The sequence below is a fragment of the Myotis nattereri genome, assembly GCF_964212035.1.
Source record: "Myotis nattereri genome assembly, chromosome: 2".
Taxonomy (NCBI): domain Eukaryota; kingdom Metazoa; phylum Chordata; class Mammalia; order Chiroptera; family Vespertilionidae; genus Myotis; species Myotis nattereri.
The window spans coordinates 189913764-189936335 of record NC_138076.1 but is presented as its reverse complement, the minus strand read 5'-3'; the positions used below and the strand labels follow the sequence as shown (position 1 = coordinate 189936335).

The following is a 22572-nucleotide window of genomic DNA, read 5'->3' as shown; positions in this document are numbered from 1 at the left end:
GCCAACTCAGTTAGAAAAAGATCTCTGGGGAAGGGGGAAGAGCAAGAAATATGAGCTTTGGTAACACTTGCAAATTATCTAAGGATTTCATATATCCTATTATTCCCCTAAGGCCTATCACTAAGACTACTAACTCTAGCACATGTAACAGAACCATAAACATATTTGAAGATACAATTTAGGCTGGTGGGAGCAATCTTTGTAAATAAGGTGACAAACATCCTTTAATTTGCTCTAGATATGAAAGAGAAAAGGGGAAGGTGGACAATTGGGATAAACACATTTCTAACAATAAAGATCTCACCTTCTAGGTTGGTCAGTCCCCAATCTACAAATAAATCACATTCTAAAAAATCAACTCTTAAGTTATCACTTAGAATTCCAAAACCATTCTCCAAATGACCCAGGGTAATAAGTGGGGATTGCAATCTCAGGCCAGCCAGAAAATAAGAACTTATCACATTACACTAGAAAGAGTCCTGCCCCAGGCCTATCTAAGCTATACGCCCTTGGAGCCCCCTTGAATCTTAAGTCCTCTTGGGACTAATAGCCTGACTTCTCAGAGCCAAGGGAGGTGAAGGGAAGGAAAAAATATCAGGTTGCCTCTGGGTCATTGCTGAGGCAGTTTGGCAGCTGGAAAGAGGCTCAGGTAGAAGAGGTGAAAAGATAATATTTCTCCCAAAGTCAGGGGACATGAGAGGAAGGAAGATGGTGTGTGATGAAGCTTTCTACTTTGTTCCTAAGAAAAAATGCTGAGTTTAGAGTACAGAACTGCATTCTTTGTGATGCTGTTGTAATAACTGGTTATTATTTAACAGGAAAAGAGTGAAAGGGAAGATCAAATAATATAGGTGTGCCATTTACACAGCTTTGCCAAAAAGCTGCATTTAACACCCTTCAAATCTATTCCCCACTGAATAATGGGGAAGGGACTTACTAGACAAAGGCAGTTTAGATGCATGCCCAGTAAGATCCCAGTGACATGGAAAATGCTTGCCCACCAATCACACCTGGAAACAGGACAGGATGGGCATGGCCACTGCAAGAACTCGAAATCTAAGTACATAAACTTCTAGACAAAGGGGCCACTCTCTCTTGGCTCCAGGGCACTGGGCTCCTGTGAATCCTGTTGTAGGGGCATGTTCTCCGCACACCCACCTGGCTCATGGTGATGCAGAGCTCCACACATGTACTAATGGACTTTAACCTGACATGAATGCTGAACCACACCACAGCTGCAACATGGAGCAGAAGCTCTGGACACTGGCCTCGTTTCTGGCTTCTGCTAAACTCCCAGCTGCCCCTCTTTCAGTACTGGCTTGGGGGAAATGGGGCATTGAAACTAGAGAAATGTAACTCCACACCAGTAAAATTGAAAGGATTTTTTAGGGGTAAAATAGGCAGGTTTTAGGAAATTTTAGGAATTAAGGGGTCCATGAAAAAAGCATAGGGCTACAGAGCTGTACATATAAAAAGGAGCTGGGAACAGCAGAAGGTACATTTCCATAGAATAAGGGAGCTGAGAGCAGAAGGTACACATTTCCAAAGAATAAGGGAGCTGAGAGCTGCAGAAGGTATACATTTACAGAATAAAGGGAAGGAAGACCCTCAATCAGAGAGGGAAGAGGAAAGCCCACAGGGAATAGGAGAACAATAAGGGAGAAGAAGAAGACAACCTCGTGTACCTCACGTGAGTTTTGAGCTCTGAAGTTGCTAAAGTGATCAAATCAGAGGGGATAGTGACCTCTCAGAGGGGATGTCAGGGCACAAAGAACTGCAGCCTTTATAAACCGTGGAATAAGGGGACTTAGTGGGACTCTCTCCCCATCCCCATGTGGGAGTCTGTGCTTGTTTCTCAATAAATTTCCATCTTTTACTGTACCACCTTTTGTCTGTGGTTGCATTCTTCAACTACACCAGACAAGGACTCAGGAATCATCCTGCCCAGAGGAACATCATGCATTCCAGTTCATGTTTCAAAATCTTCCACTACCATCCTCCTTTGGGGGCTTCTGAAAATGATTCTTTCAGAGGTGCCCCAAGAACCTCCGCCTCACTCTCACGAGTGACCCGATAACATTAGGACATTAGAAAGACCATTATAGTGTTCAAAAATGTTAACCCTGTGCAGAATCCTGGAGGAAAGGTGGGGGAGGGTGGGTGGGTGGGAGGTGATTAACCAAAGAACACATATACACAACTATGGACACAGACAATAGGGTGGTGAAGGCCTGGGCTGGATGGCAGGGCGGACTGGAAGAGGTCAGTGGGGAAACAAGGGAGACATATGTATTATTTTCAAGAATAAAGTTGTGTTGTTCTTCCAATCAAGGAGGAAAAAATAGCATTTAAATTTAAATAAATAAAATGTTAACTGTGTAGAAAAGAAAAATTTTCAACCCAAAATGTGTATCATTGACAAAGAAAATATTTTCAGCTGAAAAGAATCAAGGTTCCAAAGACTCAGAAAGAACCTTTGACTTTCCCTCTCACTGCCTAAATGAATTTAGATAGAGGACCTGCTCGAGGAAGGGAGTGATCATCACAGGTAACTATAGTTTAAAATGAACTAGTGTGTGATAGGGAAGAACGAGTAAACCCAGTCTGATCAAAGTCCTCTCTGTCCCATTGTTTCTGTATGGCCCAGCAAACATTCGTTTACCAAACATTAACTCTTTTCATCTTCCTGTGAATTGCCTTACTTCCCTCTGAAGTTCCAAACTTCATCCTCCTTCTTCTTAGTCTAGAATGACATATATACCTTATTTTGCCTGTCTTCCAGATCTTTCTCATTTTCCCGTATGTATGCAATTACATTGGTTTTTTATTTATCCTATTAATCTATCTCATATCAATTTAATTCTTAGACCAGCCAGAAGAACTTAAAAGGGTAGAGGAAATGGTTTTTCTCCTTGACAGTTGCAAATATAACTATTTTAAGCCAATATAACTATTAAAATAATAATGCATTTCTATGAATTGTAACCATTATACTAGTATACTAATTTCAGAAAGATATAATTTTAAAATCTTAGTATAAAAACTTTATCAATACAATCACTCTTGCCAAAAATTTTCTAGAAACATAGAGTTTCTGCACTTAAAAACCTTGGAAATCATCTACCCTCTAACACCTTCATTTTAAAAATGAGGTCACAAAGGGATGGGAAAATTGAGTGATTTCCAGAAAGCACTCAGCATTTTAGACACAGAAAGCTCCTGGTGCCCATTGGAAACACTATTTCATGTGCCTCTTCTAAAACTTTGGTTTCCCTTCTTTGAGGGGCCTTTAATTTCTCTGTATTGATGCTTCCTGTGAGAGTCAAACCCTTCTCCCAGCCAGAGAGGCTGTTTATCTGAGGGAAAGTATCCATAGCTTCATCCCCGTCATCTCCCTGTGAACTCTGAGGACTCTGCTGGAACTCACTTCGCTGCCAGGAGAGACCACTTCCCTTCTCTCCAAGGAAGGCTGTCCTTGGCCCTACCAGGCCTTTTGTGCTCTCTTCCTCCAAGCAAGGGGAAGATGAAACTGACAACAGAGCAATAAACCTCCTGCAAATGTTGAACTCATTTCATTTGCTGGCCAACTGATTAATAGCTCATCTTCGCATTTCAAGTCAGTCCCAGCTCAGCCTCTGGAGCTTCTTGCCAAAGGCTTCTTAAAGAGTCGTGATTTCTCCCCCTTTATACATTTAAAATCCTCATTAAACAAGAGAGAATGTTTTTAAAACAGTCAAATAGTGTTTTATTCAGAGTCTCACATGCCGAACTCCTATAATCAACAGCAGCCTCTATAACCAGGGTAACAAGAGATAAACCACTGACAGCAATGCAATAATGGTATCTTGTAATTGAGATCTTAAGTGGCAATAACTGAAAAGGATGTTACTATTAAACTAAGTGTGCACCTTCCTTCCATATTCAAGCAAAAGGATTTTAGAAGACGGCTAAAGCTCAAAGTAGTTGGTGAGGACAGCTTAGGATGCCCACTTCCTTGCATCCCCTGGCCCTGTCCTTCTCAAATCTCAAGAGACCCTAAAGTGAAAAAGAATATTTTGATGGTAAATACCTTGGTGTGATCTTGTGTGTCAGCCAAGAACAGCTTTTTAGCTGCTCTGAATATTTGAAGAAATTGACCACTATTAGCCTGAGTTCCCTCAGTTGTAAACTGGTGATAATAATAATAATAATAATAATAATAATAATAATGCTATATAAAAAAGGGTAATATGCAAATTGACCCTAAAGGTGGAATGATCAGAATGACTGCTGGACCAGTCACTATGAGGCACACTGACCACCTCTCGGTTCCTTTCCCCCGGCCAGCAGGCTCAGATCGTCTAATAGTGAACGGGGAGCCAGGGGTGGGTGGCAGGGGATGCTGGCAGTGCCAGGCCAAGGCCTCTGCCCCGCTTGTCACCCCACAAAGGGCAATCCATGATGTGGGCGGGGCCGGCGAGTGGATGGTAACAGCCAACCTCTCAGTCCCTTCCCCTAGCCATCAGGCACTTGATCACCCTATGGCGAAAAGGGAATGGGGTAGGTGGCAGCGTGGGGCGGGGCGGCTGTGGGCAGCTGGGGAAGATGGCCCTGATCACAGGCCAGGCCCAGGGACCGTACCTGCACACAAATTTCTTAAGCCTAGCCTCTAGTAATAAAAATAATAATTCCTTGTTCAAGAATTAAATAGTTCAGGGCTATGCCTTAGAATTTGACAAAGCAATGAATGCAAGTAAGTGCTCAATAAATCTTAGCTATTATTTTTTAAATCTGATTAAACAGGATGCCTTTCAGCATTCCCCAAAACCAGTGGTGTTAATTGAAATCAACTTGCTATTACCATCACCCAGAAGTAAAATCAGGGAGAGGGGTCCCAGTGGTGGCTGGGGAGGCTGTAAGTGGGAGAAGCTATCTTTCTCCTCTTCCACAGAACTCATTCCATCTTCAGGCCACAGAGCTCCTGATGCAATGCATTTATGTGCACAACTGTTACTTTTTTCTAAAATGTGGAGGGGCACCAGAACACACATGACCATAGAGGCAAATCAGAAGTAGAGTCTCATTTAGTTAGTTTGTCATGAGTTTCAATCGTGAAGATGCCCTCCATTCTCTTCACAGAGTGCCTGATACACTCAGTACTTCAGGTATCAGCTGGGGACAGCTCCTCATTTGAGACATCTGCCCAACTTTCAAATTTCTGAGCTCACATGGAACTGGGCCTTGCAAAGTACTATCTAGTCCAGGTGCAAATCTATCTTCAGCTCTACTGGCTTCCACCTACCTGCCCATCACAGGTAGTCCCTCTGCAGTAAATCTCTCTAACCTGCAGATTGCAGGGCCTTTGATCCCTTGTTCATTATCCCTGCAGGGACCTGCCCCCTTGGCTGCACCCCCAATTTTCTGAACTAACCTTTGCCCCTCCTCTGTCTTCCTGTCTCCTCTAGTCCTGGCTCCGCAGGCCTTGTATCCTATTCATCCTCAACCCCTTCTGATATGAATTATTTCTCTCTGAGACTTAATTTTTAACACTGTTCCCTAATTACAAGTCCTCCTGAACCAGATGAAAATGTTTTTATTTCCATTTTGAAAGATCCAAACAGATATCTACAGTTAAAGACAGCACCAGCAGGGCCACAGAGGTCTCCCATTCTTTTCGCCATAATTTGCAGGGTTATTACATTCTATAATGTCATCTCCCATTAACTCTCTTTGGAGAATCATTTCGTTTTCTTTATTTTTTTTTCCCTTTGGAAAGGGGTGGCATGGTCACTTCCCACCTTTGCTAGGCAGTGATTTTACTAAATATGTAGTAGGAGCTTTGGACCTAGAGAAGATGCCAGCTCCTATTCAAGCTGATAAAGTGAAATTAGAACCGTTCTTAGGACTCTAGTCAGTGCTGAAAGCAGGACCTAAGGTAGGCAGTTTGGTCTGGGCAAGGCTAAAGTTGAAATAAGGACCCAGAGATGGGGGCCAAGGAGCAAAAGCAGAGCAAAGCCGGGGGTTGGTGCAGCAGCAGGAGTGGCAAGGCTATAGCTCCGCCACCAGAGACAGAAACCGGCTCCAAAAGGACACAGGGGTTAGAGCCCGGCCCCACGTCAAGGAAGGAGAAGGTGGCTCAGGGGCGCCCTATATAATAGGTACAGAAAAATCACGACAGTGCAGAGAGGATGAAGGGACTTCATGGACTCTGTTCACGACAATAGGGGTAACATTCCACCTCTTGTGAAAGAGTCACAGATTTTTTAATGACAAAATGAACCACAAGATTGTACTATGAACTCTATACTGCACTCTCTTTCCTATTAGGGCGCCTATAATTTTCTTACAATTGTCTGAGTTAACTATAAGAATACCACTCTTGCCCTTGCTGGTTTGGCTCAGTGGATAGAGCATTGGACTGTGGACTAGAAGGTCCCATGTTTGATCGGGTCAGGGCACTTGCTCAGTTGCGGGCTCATCCCCAGTAGGGGGCGTGCAGGATACTTTCTCATCATTGATGTTTCTCTCTTTCCCTCTCCCTTCCTGTCTGAAATCAATAAAAAAAACAAATTAAAAAAAAAATACCACTATTAGCTTTTTCATTTTCTCAACAGCTTTGTGAGGTAGAAGTTTTTAACTAAAATATAAAGATGAGGAAACTGAAGCCCATGCTGATAGAGTTGGTAGGTGTCAGAGCTGCGATTAGAACGTACATTCTGACTCCATCCTGGTGCTCTTTTCAATGAGTCCCAGCTGCCCACCACAACTGAAGGCAAACTCTCACTTCCTGAGTGAGAGCCATTGGCCTGGACCCCTGAAGGTTATGTCCCAGAGGGAGCCAGCACTGGCGTTTGCAATGCTTGGGCATTTCTTGGAAACTGAAGGGGTGGGCTCTGCAGAAGACTATTTTCATGGAAAATAAAGGAACAGCCTGGGGGAGAATTTATCATAAGGAAAGAAGGGATCAAGTAAGTTCAATCCATTAACAAAGCGATAGTCAGAGGATGGGAGGAGCCAGTGGTTTAAACCTCTTCCCAGCTTGACCTGTGGATCCCTCAGAGAATGAGGAAGAAGGGGATGGAAGTAAATACTGAAAAGCTGTTTCATTCTATTCCCAGTCTGGGCACATGCTCAAGTTGCAGGCCCGATTCCCAGCCGGTCAATGATTCTGTCTCATCATTGATGTTTCTGTCTCTCTCTACCTCTCCCTTCCTCTCTGGCATCAATAAAAATACATTTTTAAAACTTTTGAAGAAATTATGTCACAAAACCCAGCCTTGGTATCAGTGAGTAACATAATGGAGAATAAGAATCTGCCTCCCAGACATTTCACACAGACCATATTGAAGTTTTAGCACCATGATGGCTCCAGTGCACTTGAGGCAGGTGCTTACTGGGAAACTGTAATAGACAGAGTGAGACTGTGGTCTCAGTGGGAGAAGACAACATGAAAAAAAAAAAAAGAGGAAATAACAGTGATACTGAAGTAAAAATCACCAAGTGGCAGCCATTCTAGCAAATATGGTTCCAGAACTGATTGTGAACCTGTGGCACACCCACCTGAAAATTCCCCAGATGATGACTTTGTCAGGTATTGTGATCTTAAATCAGGAGAAGGAAGCAAGTGCCAATGCGATCTGGACCCTTTCTACACATGCACAAAGTGGTGAGGCCTGGGGAAATCAGTGTTATGTGTAATATTTCTAACTGCATTTGTGACATCTATAATACAAACGAATCCCAAAGTACACCTGAATACTCTGGATCGAGTTATAAAACACATATCTTTAGTTCTCAAGAAAATTTCAGGGCATAATTGTCCTCCAATAAAAAATGTCTGGTACCCTCCCTCCTTTCTAAACAAAATGAACTTCGCAACGAGGACCTTGCCAACTGTGCTTCTGTTTCGCTCACACTCTTCTTTGGCTCATATTTTCTTATGTGAATCCACTCCTCACCAATCCCAAGGACTCCAGTTACCAGCCTCGGCACCTTGCCTCCTTGACAACAGCAGGTTGGATAAGCCCTTTCTCCATGGTTTGACCCCTTATTTGACTGGAGTGTTCCAATGAATGTGCTCTTCAAAACCCATCATAGCATCCCAGCACAATCAGTAAGTTCCTCTTCACCATCAGACTTTTTGGGAGGTGGAAATGGAGGGAGGCCATTTTTTAATTCCTCTGAAGTCTATGCCTTCAGCTCCTTAATGAAAGTGGGAAAAAGAGAAAGCAAAGGAAAGGAGAGCAGTTTACATACTTATATGTCCCTAAGTAGAGACCCCTCCGTTTCTATGGCAACAGGCCAGTAGCTGCCTCTACAGCAGCAGGTCCATTTCAGTGCATCTGCAAAGGAAACTCTCTACTAAATTAAACACTGAACTAGGATGAGCTATCACCAGAACAACCTATCATCTCTTAGCAAATTCCATTATTGTGACATCTCCCCCTCCCAAACCCAAGAGGTCACACAGATTCGGTGGCATCCAGGAAAATGAAATATTTTTGTATCAGTACAGCTCCAGCAAGAAATTCCTCTATAACAGTCTGACAGAGATGTCATTTTTCTCACGAAGTTGTTCAAGACAATTGAGTAATCAGAAGAAATGAAGCTAAAAATAAATAATGTTATCCATGGAGTAGGAAGATATAACTCAGCAAAATGCTGGCAAGTGCTTCTCTAGTCGCCACGCCTCAGAATACACAAGTGCCTTTTTCTGTTCAGCAGTGACAAGCTAATTCAGGCTCTGTCCTCCCAGGAGGTGATCACTGAGTCCAGATGGACACTAAGCCACCTCGTCTTCCTGGGCACAGAAGCCAGACTGCACTGCAGGTACACACTCCACTTCTCCACTGCCAGCTCGCCTGGCCAGGAGTGGAGCCACCCTAAGCCTGGAGCCAGCTCCTGGGAGGGCTGGGTAAGGCCACAGAGCCCTAGAATTCCTTGGGCCATTCTGATGTTTTTGGACTTAAAGGAGCAATTAGAACTCATCTCTGCTCACCCACCAGAATTCGAAATGACTGTAGCACATAATCATGAAATGGCTAGAACCAAGAGAATGAAGTTAACAGAAACAAGTACTGTTTAGTACAAAGAGGCTGAGCCAATATGTATCGAACAGAGAAAAAATATATAGGAACATTTAGTGGATAATAAGCTAAGTTAGTGATGTAACAAGGTGATATCTAAATTTAAGAATGCAAGGTGGACATAAGGAGTTTGTTATCATCATTAAAACACGGATTGGAACTTTTCACGAGAAAGAAATCAGGTTGGTGCATTAGCAAAAAAATAAAATAAATACAAAACTAAAAAAAACACAGAGGTTTTACACTCAGAAGAACTGGATCTGACCTTCCTATGTACTTCCAACTATACCCCCTAGCATAAACTCTCTGAACCCCAGTTTCCCCCCCCCCCTGGAAAATGAACATAACAATATATAATCCATTAGGTAAGGATTTAATGAGATAATGCATATAAAGTATTTTACAGTACAGGACAAGGATTAAGAATTCAATAAATGTTAGCTATTAATGGAATGTCTATTTCTGATATTGCCAAAGAAAGATAAATGGGAATGTAGAAGTTCTTGGGGCACAATAAATGGTTTAAATGTAAAATTGTCCTTTTCTAAAAACTTGACCAGCTACAGACCAGAAGGTAAGGACCAGAACCTAAGACTTTGAGTCCCAACCCCATTTGTTCCAGAGTCTTCTGGAAATCCTCGAGGAGTCCTCAGCCAGACTCCTTGGCTTTCTTTCTCTTTAACTTCACTTTGTTAGTGGAGGAAATAAGGCCAAAGGGGAGCATAATTGTGACCACAGGGCACAGGCATGGATCAACTGCAACTGGGCTTGCAAATGACTAGACAAGCCCTTCCCTAATTCAGAAAAGCTTTTAGGGACAATTTGAAATTGAAATGTCCATTAACCTTGAAAGCAGGCAATTAGTAATGCAAATATTAAGTCACCTATAAAGGAAAAGAAAGATCAATTTATTTTAAAAACTTTTGTGAGATAAACAGGCTTTCTGCAGCAGTCCAGTCTCTCCCATTTGGTCAGCTACTCCTTCCCACCCATCACTCTACCATGAGATTGGCCATTTCCCCTGCAGGTGTGGAAGCAGGAACCGGAAAGACCTGAAAGTCCTCCCAGTCCAAACTCCTCATTTTCACAGATGAGGAATTGAGACCTGAAGAAACTGAGGTGTTTTCCAAGAACACAAGTTTAGTGGCAAAACTGGTACAAAAAGACCCTAGTTTTCCTAATTACCTGTCATACCTGTCTAGTTCACTCGCTCCTCAAAGATGTTATTATGACAAGGCATATGATGTCTTCACTCCTCTCTATTTAGACAGCAAGCTCCTTAAAGGAGGATTCAGCAGCCAGCTTTTGTATTTCTCACTTGCAGACATAAATAGATGATTAAAAATCGGTATCAATTGTACCTTTCCTAAAATGACAGCAAAAAGTAGAAACCAGTTGCCATTTGGACAAGGATTGGTTTAGTCTGCTACACTCATGTTAGACATAATTATACCAATAATTTTTTAAAAATCCCTAATGGTTCCCAGAATATGGGTAGGACCTATCTAGTCATTTCCAAATAAGCTCAGAGCCATGCAGGAAGGTAGAAAACTATATATTATGAGTGAAGTGACAAATGATTGGTCTCTATACCATAGAGAATTAAAAGCTATTAAATAAACTGAAATGACAGTTTCATGACACAGAGGTAATGTCCTTTCTTAATGGGTATGAAATGCTAAAATAAATGACTTGGTGTGATCTTTATTCTTAGAAATCTTATAAAATAATGCTGTCCAACTTGAATGGTTTAGCTGCACTCCCGCATGAAGGCACAAGCTGGATATAAGCCCTCCTGTGATCCTTTCTGTCCTCTCTGACTTTCTGCTACTTTATTACAACAATATTCTGGCAGTGCTTAATTCCTTACCATCATCCTATCTCCTACCTCCAACAACTTTCAGATTTCAGTTGGTAAAATGTCTCCCTACTCAAACACATCCAACTCATCTTTTAAGGCATAGCTATGATTCAGAAGGTCTGGCATGGAGCCCAAGATTTTACATTTCTAGCAAGTTCCCTGGAAATATTGATGCTACGATCAACTACATCCAACCTTGACCTGGGATGTCTCCCATATTCCCAGTTGTGACTACTATGACTTGGGATGAATCTCTAATGACCAAGGTATGTCTAACTTCTTCCTTTACTAGCACACATGTATCGACTGTAACCCACTAAGTCTACGTAGTAACCCATGTTATTCCTAACTCACCCCCCTTCCTCAGTAACTTCTCTACTAAAATGTTTAAAATGCTTTTTGTGTGTTTATTGTAAAATGAATATATGAGCCCTGGCCTGGTGGCTCAATTGGTTGGAGCATCATCCCCTATACCAAAAATTTGCGGGATCCATTCCCAGTTAGGGCACATACCTAGGTTGTGGGTTAAATCCCAGTTGGGGCACATATGGGAGGAAAGCAATTGATGTTTCTCACATCAATGTTTCCCTCTTTCCATTCCTCTCTTTCTAAAACTCAATAAAAACATATCCTTGGGTGAGAGTTTAAGTAAATAAATAAAATTAATATCTTATTGCAATGTTATGAAAAAGAATGAATGGTGTCTTTCATTCATTCAGTTAAAAAAGAGTATCAATTTTGCAATGTGGCATGCATCATACCAGCCCATAAGGATTCAAAGATGAAAAATACACAATCTTATTTAGAGATAGATATCTTGGTTCCACCATTTACTACATGGTTGATTCTGGGAAAACTACTAAATCTGTTTGCGTTAGTTTTTTGTTTGTGTGTTTTGTTTTGTTTTTTTTTTACAAAATGAGGATAACAATGTCCATTGCACAGGGTGGTATAAGTATAAAATAGAACTATGTATGTGAATGCCCAACAAACTCCAACATATACTATAAAAATATTTGATGGGCCGAAACCGGTTTGGCTCAGTGGATAGAGCATCGGCCTGCGGACTGAAAGGTCCCGGGTTCGATTCCGGTCAAGGGCATGTACCTGGGTTGTGGGCACATCCCCAGTGGGGGTTGTGCAGGAGGCAGCTGATCGATGTTTCTCTCTCATCAATGTTTCTAACTCTCTCTCTCTCTCTCTCTCTCTCTCTCTCTCTCTCTCTCTCTTCCTCTCTGTAAAAAATCAATAAAATATATTTAAAAAAAATATTTGATGGGCTTATTAGTATCTGTTCAAGCTCCCCTCTTATACTGTAAACTATCTTAAGATAATAATTATCACCTTATTTTTTCTACCTAAACTAAGAGGTCAGCATAGTTCTTTACAATTTATGAAATTTAAATTCGCTTTCATTAACTGATTTCCCTGTTTTATTCCCATCTGGGATGAGGAGTACAACCTAGAATATTTCAATAGGAAAAAAACTGAACCAGATCGCTATTAGGACACATACTGCAGAAAACCTCAATTTTTAACAGTTTATCATTCCAATAATAAGGTCTTCATTGCTAGCCCCTTTCTTCCATTGATCTCAGAACATTCCCACAATCACTGGTACTCAATAAATATTGACTGAATGACCGAATTAGTCATTCGGGTTTGACGTTTGTTAAATCCAAGAAGATATTGACAAATGTGGGGACTGGAGCCAGAATCTGTAGCTTTCTTTCCTTCATGAACAAATTCATCACCTTGGGTCAGGGCAGCCACCCCATCACATCCCCTCGAAGTTGTCTGAGGCCTGTATACTGTGCTTGGAAGCACCTATGACTAAGACACCTGTTCCTTAAGAATCATGGCCACTCAAGTAATTGACACTAATTAGCCCTTCCCACTTCAGGTCTCCCACACAGGGCAGAAGCTAAAGAAGACCAAACACATTCTGCCTCTGAGGGTGGGGAGGGTGAGTGACCTGGGCAGAGTGGGAGAGGAATTTCAGGCTTTTGCCATGGTTTGCCCAGTCTCTTTCACTCTGGTATTACACTGTGCTTACATTTCTAGGGACTGTCAATCCAGCACCAAATCCACTTAGGCTGAGGTATAGCCACCATGAGGCTGAGTCCAAAAGCTTTCAGATCTTAGGGCACCTGAGAGATTGCTAAACCGTGATCTCAGGGTAGACCCAGAGCATCTCTAGCCCATTGCCTTCTCCAGGTGCTGTCCTGTTGCTGCACAGACAAGATTAACAAGAAGGTTATATTTAAACTTCCAAGAGGAGCTGCTGTGCCATTATGGGTCTATTTAAAATCCTTAGGGCAGCTGCAGTACATAATAACAAATCAGCAGGAGAGAGGGAGGAAAGGGAGGAGAGGGGAAGGAGGAGGGGCGGTGGTCAGGAGCATCCTGGATTGTGTTTTTCGAAAAGTTAACTATCAAAAGATGGCAGGGGATGCAAGCAAGTTAAAAATCCCCCCCCACCCCCCACTCCCCCGTGAGAGAGCTAGAACAAGCATGCATCAGGGGAATGTGCTAAGCAGGGATGGGAAGGAAGTTAGGATCCTAATAAAAAAATCTGCCAGACCTGAGAACTTGCTGTGACCTCCAGAGTACTTATTTCTCCCAGGGAACCCTACTGAACAATACAAGCCATTTATTGAATGGTGATGAAAGATCACCATCAGAATATAAGAGTTCTGATAACAGGAACACAAAGCAGCTCCCTCAAACTAACCAATCATGCCATTTTGCTCCTCGATTCAGCCTCCAATACTTCACCCAGTGGAAGGTCCAAGTTATGGTCCCTTAAAGAACATTTCACTATTTCAACAACTTTAGGACCAAATGACTTACCTACGTCTGGGCTCAATTTGACCTTGAAGACCCACCCCACTTTCTGCTGCCTTTTTAGCCTCTACTTTCCTTCTTCTGTCAAAGTCCTGTAGGTACAATGGTATATTTACAATATTCATTGAGCACAATAATATACATTTTCTTATCCCAGCTCTATCTTCATCAATGGTGTTTGTTAACCTTAGTTTGACTCACATTATCCAGACATATGATCATTTTATATCAGTCTTTGCTAAAGCTGCTTCAAAGTTGCCCCGGCAGGATGGCTCGGTTGGTTGGAGTATTGTCCCGTACACCAAAAGGTTGCAAATTTGATTTCTGGTCAGGGCACATACCTAGTTGTGCGTTCAATCCCTGGTTGGGGCACATATGGAGGTAACCAATGAATGTTTCTCTCTCACATTGATGTTTCTCTCTCTCTCTCTCCTCTCTCTAAAATAAAATTTATAAGCAAAACATATTTTTGGGTGAGGTTTTCTAAAAAATAAAAATAAAGTTGCTTCAAAGTTATTAATATTTGTCCTGACATTTCTTCATGTACAAGTTTATTTAAATCTCCACTAATTGTCTAAACTATCACTCTATGCCCACTCCTGGGGCCTCCATATGGTATAAACATCTCTGGTGTCAAAAGCACAGAAATCACAAGATGAAACCAACATGGTATTCCTGAGCATCACATTCTTAAACTGAAAAAATAAACAGTTATTACCTAATGAATTGTGCTTCTATGGGTGACCAAACTGGATGTCACGGGTTCAAAAAACATTTACCATGAACATAAGTCATAAGACTTGGAAGTCCACAATGATCCAATAAATTAAATGGCAAAAATTCACTTGGTACTGCATAGACATATTTTAAATGACTTGTTATATTCTGGTGTAAATATGTAATTAAATGATGTAAGATGGTAAGGTCTCTAAATACTATTTAATATTCTCTAAATATCTCAAAGAGAATATTCTAATAGATCTGCAAATGTTAACAGTTAATACAAATTAAGAATGCATTCCTCAAGGGACTTGATCTTTTTCTTTTGTTTCTGGTTGAATGCCTAAAATAAGTGGGAGATTTATAAAATGATATGTCCCTACTTAAGTAACAATTGGCAAAAAATACATACAATTTGTAATAAACCAAAATCTGTCATGCCAACATATGCTTAATAGCAAATACAGATTCAGAACTAAGTTCTATATAAAAATGTAGTCAATGTTTATTAAGCACCAGTGGAATATATTGTGCAAATATTACCAACATACAAAAAACTGTACAAAACACTCTTCCATAATATGTTCAGAACACAATTTGTGACTCATATATCAAAACTCTATAAGAATCTATAAATGACTCATTATATAGCGTCAATGTCCTTCCTTCTTTTCACTCCTATAACTTTTCCTATAAATATGGGGAACTCCAAAGACTTCCCAGAGAGAAAGCAAGAAACCAAGTGAATACCACTAGGAGGTACTACACAACCAGGTCCAGCCCCTCAAATGACTAAAGGGACAGCATCCCAGTGAAGCATTTAGAAATAGCTCCACCAGCCAACATGAAAACAAATGGTCTTGGCCAAATGAAAATGACCTTTTCAATTATAAATACAGCACAGACCCTTTATACTCCGAAGAGTTCCTTCTGGGTGAGATTATCAATGAGGAAATCAGATAAAACAGGTAAAACATACAAGTAAAACATTGACAAAACAAAGGAAAAGTAGCCCTGATGACAAGTTGTCCCTCTTTCGACCTCCCCCTGAACCTGTACTGACCGCTCTGCCCATTATCAGAATTCCTGTCCTCTTTATCTTATATGTCATTTACTTTTGTCAGAGAAAGCCTTTTAGTCTGGTCCCTGGAAGCAGCTCTGAGCTCTGCTCAGGAGCATGGCTTAGACAAGACCTGTTACCTACACTTGCTGACTCTGCTGAGTCTGGGTGACCATACAGGGAGGGCTCAGCTCAGTTTCATATAGTTCCATCTACCCTTCCATTTGCTTGACCCATCTATTCACTAATGCCTACTAGATGCCCTGCTTAGACTGGGTGCTCAGGACAGAAAAAAAATAAGATATGATGCTGCCCTGAAAGAGCTTGAAGTCTAGCTGAAAACACAAACATGTAAACAAAGAATAATACTTGAAATCAAAATCATGAAGACAGACACTGGGAGGGCAAAAAAAGCTGCCATTTTAATGTACCTATCAGAATAACAGACAATTCAAAAAAGCAAACTAAAAATCAAGTGGCTAGAAAGCATATTTTAAAAGTTCAACTTCACTAATAAATCAACAAAGTATAAATTTAAACAATAACATTTTACCTCCTTAAATATGCCCAAATGTTTTCTTCATTGCAGAAGTCAGAGCAATGGATATTCTTCATACATACATACATATACAAGCACAGGTACTAGTTTAAAATTTCTAGAGATCAATTTGATAAAATAGATCCAAAGTAAAAAAATATATGCTGATATTATTTGACCAAGTAAATCCAATTCTACAAATTTATACTAAAGAAATAATTAAGGATAGACAAGAGGATTTATCTGCAAGGATACCCATCATTGTATTATTTGTAAAATCCTTCAATTTGAAAATAATGTAAAATGTTGAATAGGGAATTAAATTAAGAATTCTACGTAGCCGTAATTTAGAAATGATGTAGAGGGATGTGTTGACAGGAAAGAATGATCATTTTATATTAATAAACAGGAAAAAAAAACTGGATACAAAACAATATGCATAGTGTGGCCTCATTTTTATTTCACATAACACACATTGAGAGATGTTTATAGTGCTACTATATGGAGAGATGATGTCTGCTTTGATTTTTCCCTTCTCTTCCAATTTTTCACTGCTGTCCATGTATTGCTTTTATAATAAAAAACAATTAAAGTTGCACTTAATTTCAGGAGAAAATAAGGTGCATGTCCTGTGCTAGACATGGGGCTGGTTGGGCTCTGTTCATACACCATCTCTAATTGTCATGTTCTTGCAGAGGATGATAGATTAAGTGGCTTGCCTTGTCCAAAACACTAGTAACTAGCTAAATTGAGATTAGAAACCATTTCCGAAACCCTTGTAGCCCTCCCTATTGTCTAGTCCCGTGGTCTGCAAACTGGCTCGCGAGCCACATGCTACTCTTTGGCCCCTTGAGTGTGGCTCTTCCTAAGCCTTAGGAGTGCCCTAATTAAGTTAATAACAATGTACCTACCTATATAGTTTAAGTTTAAAAAATTTGGCTCTCAAAAGAAATTTCAATTGTTGTACTGTTGATATTTGGCTCTGTTGACTAATGAGTTTGCCGACCACTGGTCTAGTCCATAATGTGCCTGTTCTCTAAAATTAGACTTTTTTTTTTTTTTATCAATCTTATTATGCTATTAAAAAAAAAAAAAGGAAGGCAGGGGAGGGTGGAGGGTGGGTGGGTGGGAAGAGATCAACCAAAGAACTTGTATGCATATATGCATAACCCATGGACACAGACAATAGGGAGTGAGGGTAGAGGCGGGCTGGAAGAGGTTAATGGGGGAAAATGGGGAACACGTGTAATACTTCCAACAATAAATATTAAATAAATAAATAAATAAATAAATAAATAAATAAATAAATTCTTCATTTATGAACCAAACCAAAATATTTTTGAACCAATGCAAAAATTGAAATAAAACTTGAGAGATTGTGAACAGGTACAAAAATACTTTTAAACATTTCTTTCACTCTGTATCTGAGTACACAGTAAAGCACCCTAAAACCTAATGAGAGAGGAAGGGGGTAGGGACACTGGGGAGCCAAAAATGAAGACACACTCATATGGGAACAACAATTCACACAGGATTACCCTCTGCCAAGTCTCAACTGAGAGAAAAAGTAAAGCCAGATGGGCCTTTGCCTTGCTGCTTGTGAACCTACAGTTATGTTTGTCCCAACCAGTCATTTATGCCCTCTGCATCTATGTAAAGTACAGTACATGGAATTACATTGTGCTCAATACGAACTGTCATTTCACTAAGTGCTTTATTCATTATTTACCCATTTTCTTCTTTCTCTGAACCTGCAAATTATATCTTTTTACTGGAACATGCATTCAAGTATGAACCTGTCAAACTTCTGCCTCTTCTTTTTAATCTCACTGTATCTTATAGTTTCTTCAGATTGTTTTTTATTAAAGACATATTATATTTAGACTAGAGGCTCAGTGCATGAAATTCGTGCACTTGGGGAGGTCCCTCAGCCCAGCCTGCACCCTCTCACAGTCCATGAGCCCTCAGGGGAGCTGACAGGGGAAAAGGGGCACAGAGAGCGGGCCTAAGCAAGCCGTCAGACATCCTTAGCACTTCCGCGGAGGCAGGAGAGGCTCCCACCACCACCACTGCACTCACCAGTCATGAGCCTGGCTCAGGACTTCTGGCTGAGCAGCGCTCCCCCTGTGGCAGCGCACTGACCACCAGGGGGCAGCTCCTACATTGAGGATCTTCCCTCTGGTGGTCAGTGCGCATCATAGAAACTGGTCATTCCACCATTCGGTCAATTTGCATATTAGCCTTTTATTGTATAGAATATGACATCTTAAATGCTGCTTTAATCCTCAATAGCCTATTCTGTCCAACCTATACAGTGCATTACTTAGATTTTATTAAATAGATTTTCACTCTCTGCTGTTATCACATCCCAGGAAAATCAGTGCTTTGTTAGAGTTTGGGGTTATTATTCCTAAACTTTTTACTTTTATATATGCTTATGCCTTTAAAGCTCTCCACAATCAGGTAGTGTTTTCCACAATCTACTCCCACCTATTTTTTAGTCCTTTCTCTTCTACCCTTCAACACAAACTCAAAGAAAGACATCTAAACTCCTCATTCTTGAAAATGATTACACTTCATATTTGGTCATGCTGGTCCCTCCACCTAGCCTGGCCTCCTCCTTGCCTTTGCCCTTACCAATGGAAACCCCTGGAATTCAAATACCACCTCCTTCAGTGTGCTTTCTCTAATCACACTAACACTTGCCCCTGCATTCATATATAACACTTAGTTTCACAGCACCTACAGTGTTTCTCCTACCTAGAGACTTACATATATACTCTTGGATAGTTCTTATCACCTTCAATAAGTTCTAAACTCCATGAGGTCTTGTACAGTGTCTTGAAGCAATAATGCCTTGCTCATAATAGGCACTCAGTAAAAATTTTTAAATGAATCAACAAATGAACCCAATCACGTTCCTCTAAAATACTGGTCATAAAGGCTAGAGCTCAGTGCACAGCAGTGTCTCCATCCATGAGCACCTCACTGTGCTAAGCTAGTGTTCATGAGTTTACAGGGCGCTAAGATTCCCCCTCTCTTATCCCCACACACAGCCTTGCTTCTTGCGGTGAGTTTCAGTCTCTTCTGGCCTTGATTTTATTTTCCCTATATACATGTTATTTAGGAGTCAATTGATCTCACCTTTTAGTATTTATTTAGTACTTTGTGTTTGGGAAGAGCATTATATACATTTGTTAGCTATTCTTCTGTGAGGCAGATCAGTATTAGAATCTTTATTTTACGATTAAGAAACTGAAGCCTAGAAAGATTCAAGGACTCACAGAGGATTAAAGGCAATGTCGATGTTAAATCCACAGCTAATTTAGCTTCTTGCCAACAGATTTGCCCACCTGGCCACATTTACCACCAGAAACCAGGCTCATGGATCAGCATACAATAACCTCATAACCTAAACAAGATTGGATCTAGAAAAGCCTAAAGGTAAGAATTCCAAATAGCTACCCCAAAATACAGGATTGGTGCATTTTTTTTTCTTCCTTGAAAGTAATACTCTCTTGCTCAGCCAGGGTGGGTCAGTGGTTGAGCACTGACCTATGAACCAGGAGGTCATAGTTCAATTCCCAGTCAGGGCACATGCCTGGGTTGCAGACGCGATCCCCAGTGTGAGGCATGCAGGAGGCAGCCTATCAATGATGCGCTCTCATCATTGATGTTTCTATCTCTCTCCCCCTTCCTCCCTCTCTAAAATCAATAAAAATATATTTTTTTAAAAGGAAAGTAATACTTTTCAATGCTAACTACAGCACAAGAGAAAAAAAGATGCTTGAATCCCCATTGTGAGGTGTTTGCTTTACTAAGAAACAATAAGCATTCCGGTCATTATCATATGTTATTAAAGGTCTAAAAATAACTTTAAGTAATAAAAATAAATAAATAAATAAATAAACAAACAAACAAACAAACATAGAGACAAGTAAAAAAAAAATGTCTAAAAATATTCAGTTCAAACTCTAATTTGAGCAATATAGGCCTGTCACTTAAATGTGCTAAAGGTGCCCTCATCTCCTCTCTGACCACAGTCACCTTGCTTCCCCTCTTCTAGCCCCAGTAAGTAAGCTTTCCTAGGCCAGGATAGAGTCTCTCCACAGCAAAATTTGCCTCAATTTCAATCAGCAACACAGAGGGGGGAAAATGTCCAAACGTCTAAATTAAGCTGCTTGATTACGGAAATTAATCTTGTCATTTAGCGTCCCTGTTCTGCAGAACAGGGCCTTTGATTAGCCTCCTTGTTTCAGAATATTACAAGCAGACGTTTATTAAGCAGAAGGCTTCTTTTTTTTCTTTTCTTTTTTTTTTTTGTAGTCAGGCAAGTCAGATGGAAAGTAAAGATGCCAAGAGGCACCTGAAACAAGGCACCAAGCCGAGGAGCCCCAGCCTGCTTCCTCACCCATGTCCACCCAGAGAAAGACAGCCATGGAATAAGGGCTTCCACCAATTCACCCAGTGGTGGACTGCTCCTCTTGTTACAGGGTAGGAGACGGGCTCATCTCCCTTGGTTGCTCATGGAAGTGGGGTTCTTAGGGTATTGCTGGAATAAGCATTTCTGGAGGCCCCCATGGGAGGATGACATGGTGGAAAGTTTTATTGCCATGGAATTACAGCCCTGGGTTTCCAGTCCCATTTCCCAGTCATAAAAAAAAAAAAAAAAAGTGCAGCTAGCGTTTCAGTAGAGCTAAGCAGAGCCAGTGTCTAGTTTCCTTTCCATGTTGGAGGTGGTTCCAGTCCAGCGTGGCCAACAGCTTGTGTTTCCCCACTACAGTCCATTAGTCCATTGCATGTGGGGTCCATAGGGACGAATGCAAGAAAGCAGGAGCAAAGGAGCCCCATAAACCGAGAGTCAAGCACAAAAGCCCAAGACCTCAAACTCCAAACTTTAGGGGATTACGTATTCCCAGATGTTCCAGTGCTTGCAGTGGACACACCCATTCTGGCCAACCATCTCTGCTCCCAGGTGTGATTCACAGGCAAGTACCTCCCCTATGTCGCCCCAACTTTACTGGAGATCTGTCTATCTTTCCTATATAATTCCCTGGGGAATACAAAATTACATCTTTCTGCTGCAACTGCCCAAATGACATGTCTGTCTATGATGTCTGGCCTTTCCTTTGTTCCTTTTCTATTATTAATAACTAGCTAATTGCAATAATATCATTCTGATAGGAAGATTAGGAAGCAGAAAAAATAATGTGTAACATTTTATCTTTTAAGTATTTAATGAGCCTCTTGACCCAGTGAGACAAATAATGCCTATGGATGACTTTATATACGGTAAAGTTAAAATCAAATGTGTGGAGAACTTGCTACTTATGTAGGACCATACACTGCAGCAGCTCTTAACTATTGTAGTGTCTAGATCAGCCGTGGGCAAACTACGGCCCGCGGGCCGGATCCGGCCTGTTTGAAATGAATAAAACTAAAAAAAAAAAAGACCGTACCCTTTTATGTAATGATGTTTACTTTGAATTTATATTAGTTCACACAAACACTCCATCCATGCTTTTGTTCCGGCCCTCCGGTCCAGTTTAAGAACCCATTGTGGCCCTCGAGTCAAAAAGTTTGCCCACCCCTGGCTAGATTGAGAAAGCCATAAAGATTGTATGTGCACTTTTGGGGGAGGAGCATGGAGACAGTCTGTCCTCCTATCAGTGTGCATCATCATTTTTAAACTTTGATGGCATGCTATCTGGTAGGAGACTATTTGCTTAGTAGACCACGTTCCAAATCTCAGAGCTATTAGGCTCACTTTGAGTTTGGTAGCATGGGGGAGTTCGGGTTGACCTGCTCCCAATTCCCACAACATTCTGGTAGAAGGCTTTTTCCAGTGCTGATATCCTGACCTACCCCGCTCCAAAGGAAGCCCAGCAGGAAGCAGTGTGGTAGTTCAGTGCAGAAGCCAGAATTCCACTAGACTGGAATCAGAGCCTATGCTACCATCAGCCAGTAGATAAAATGGTGCTAGGAGACAACAATTCACTGTCCAAAAAAGAAAAAAGAAAAAAACAACTTGACAACAGAAGTCTTTCTTTTTTAGTTGGATCCTAATTTCTCCTTAGAACAACAGCAAAAGTATATATATATAATTTGAGTGATGATTGATGACCTAGGAGATGTATACTAATTAAAGTTATGGACAGATCAGAAATGCAGAAAAATAACTCTAGAACAGGATTTATGACTCTTGGCACTGCTGGCATTTTGGGCAAGATCATTCATTCATTCATCTGGGGGCTGTCCTGTAGACTGTAGATGCTAAGCAGTATCCCTGGCTACTACCCACAAGATGCCAGTAGCACTCCCTACTCCAACTTGTAACAACCAAAAATGTCACCAGATGTTTCCAAATGTTGCCTAGATACAAAGTCACCCTCCATTGAGAACAACTGCTCTTAAATAAAACCAGTCTCAGAAAAACCAATTTCCTAACTTTCCCAAACATGCTCCTCATGTCCTTCAACTC

The 22572-nt window shown here is 41.0% G+C and overlaps 1 protein-coding gene across 2 annotated transcripts in view; it reads right to left on the bottom strand.

The window, feature by feature from the left end:
* The window catches only part of GRIN2B (glutamate ionotropic receptor NMDA type subunit 2B), a 426215-nt gene that overhangs the window by 219622 nt on the left and 184021 nt on the right, over positions 1–22572 (bottom strand). The gene's annotated exons all lie outside the window — the stretch shown is intronic.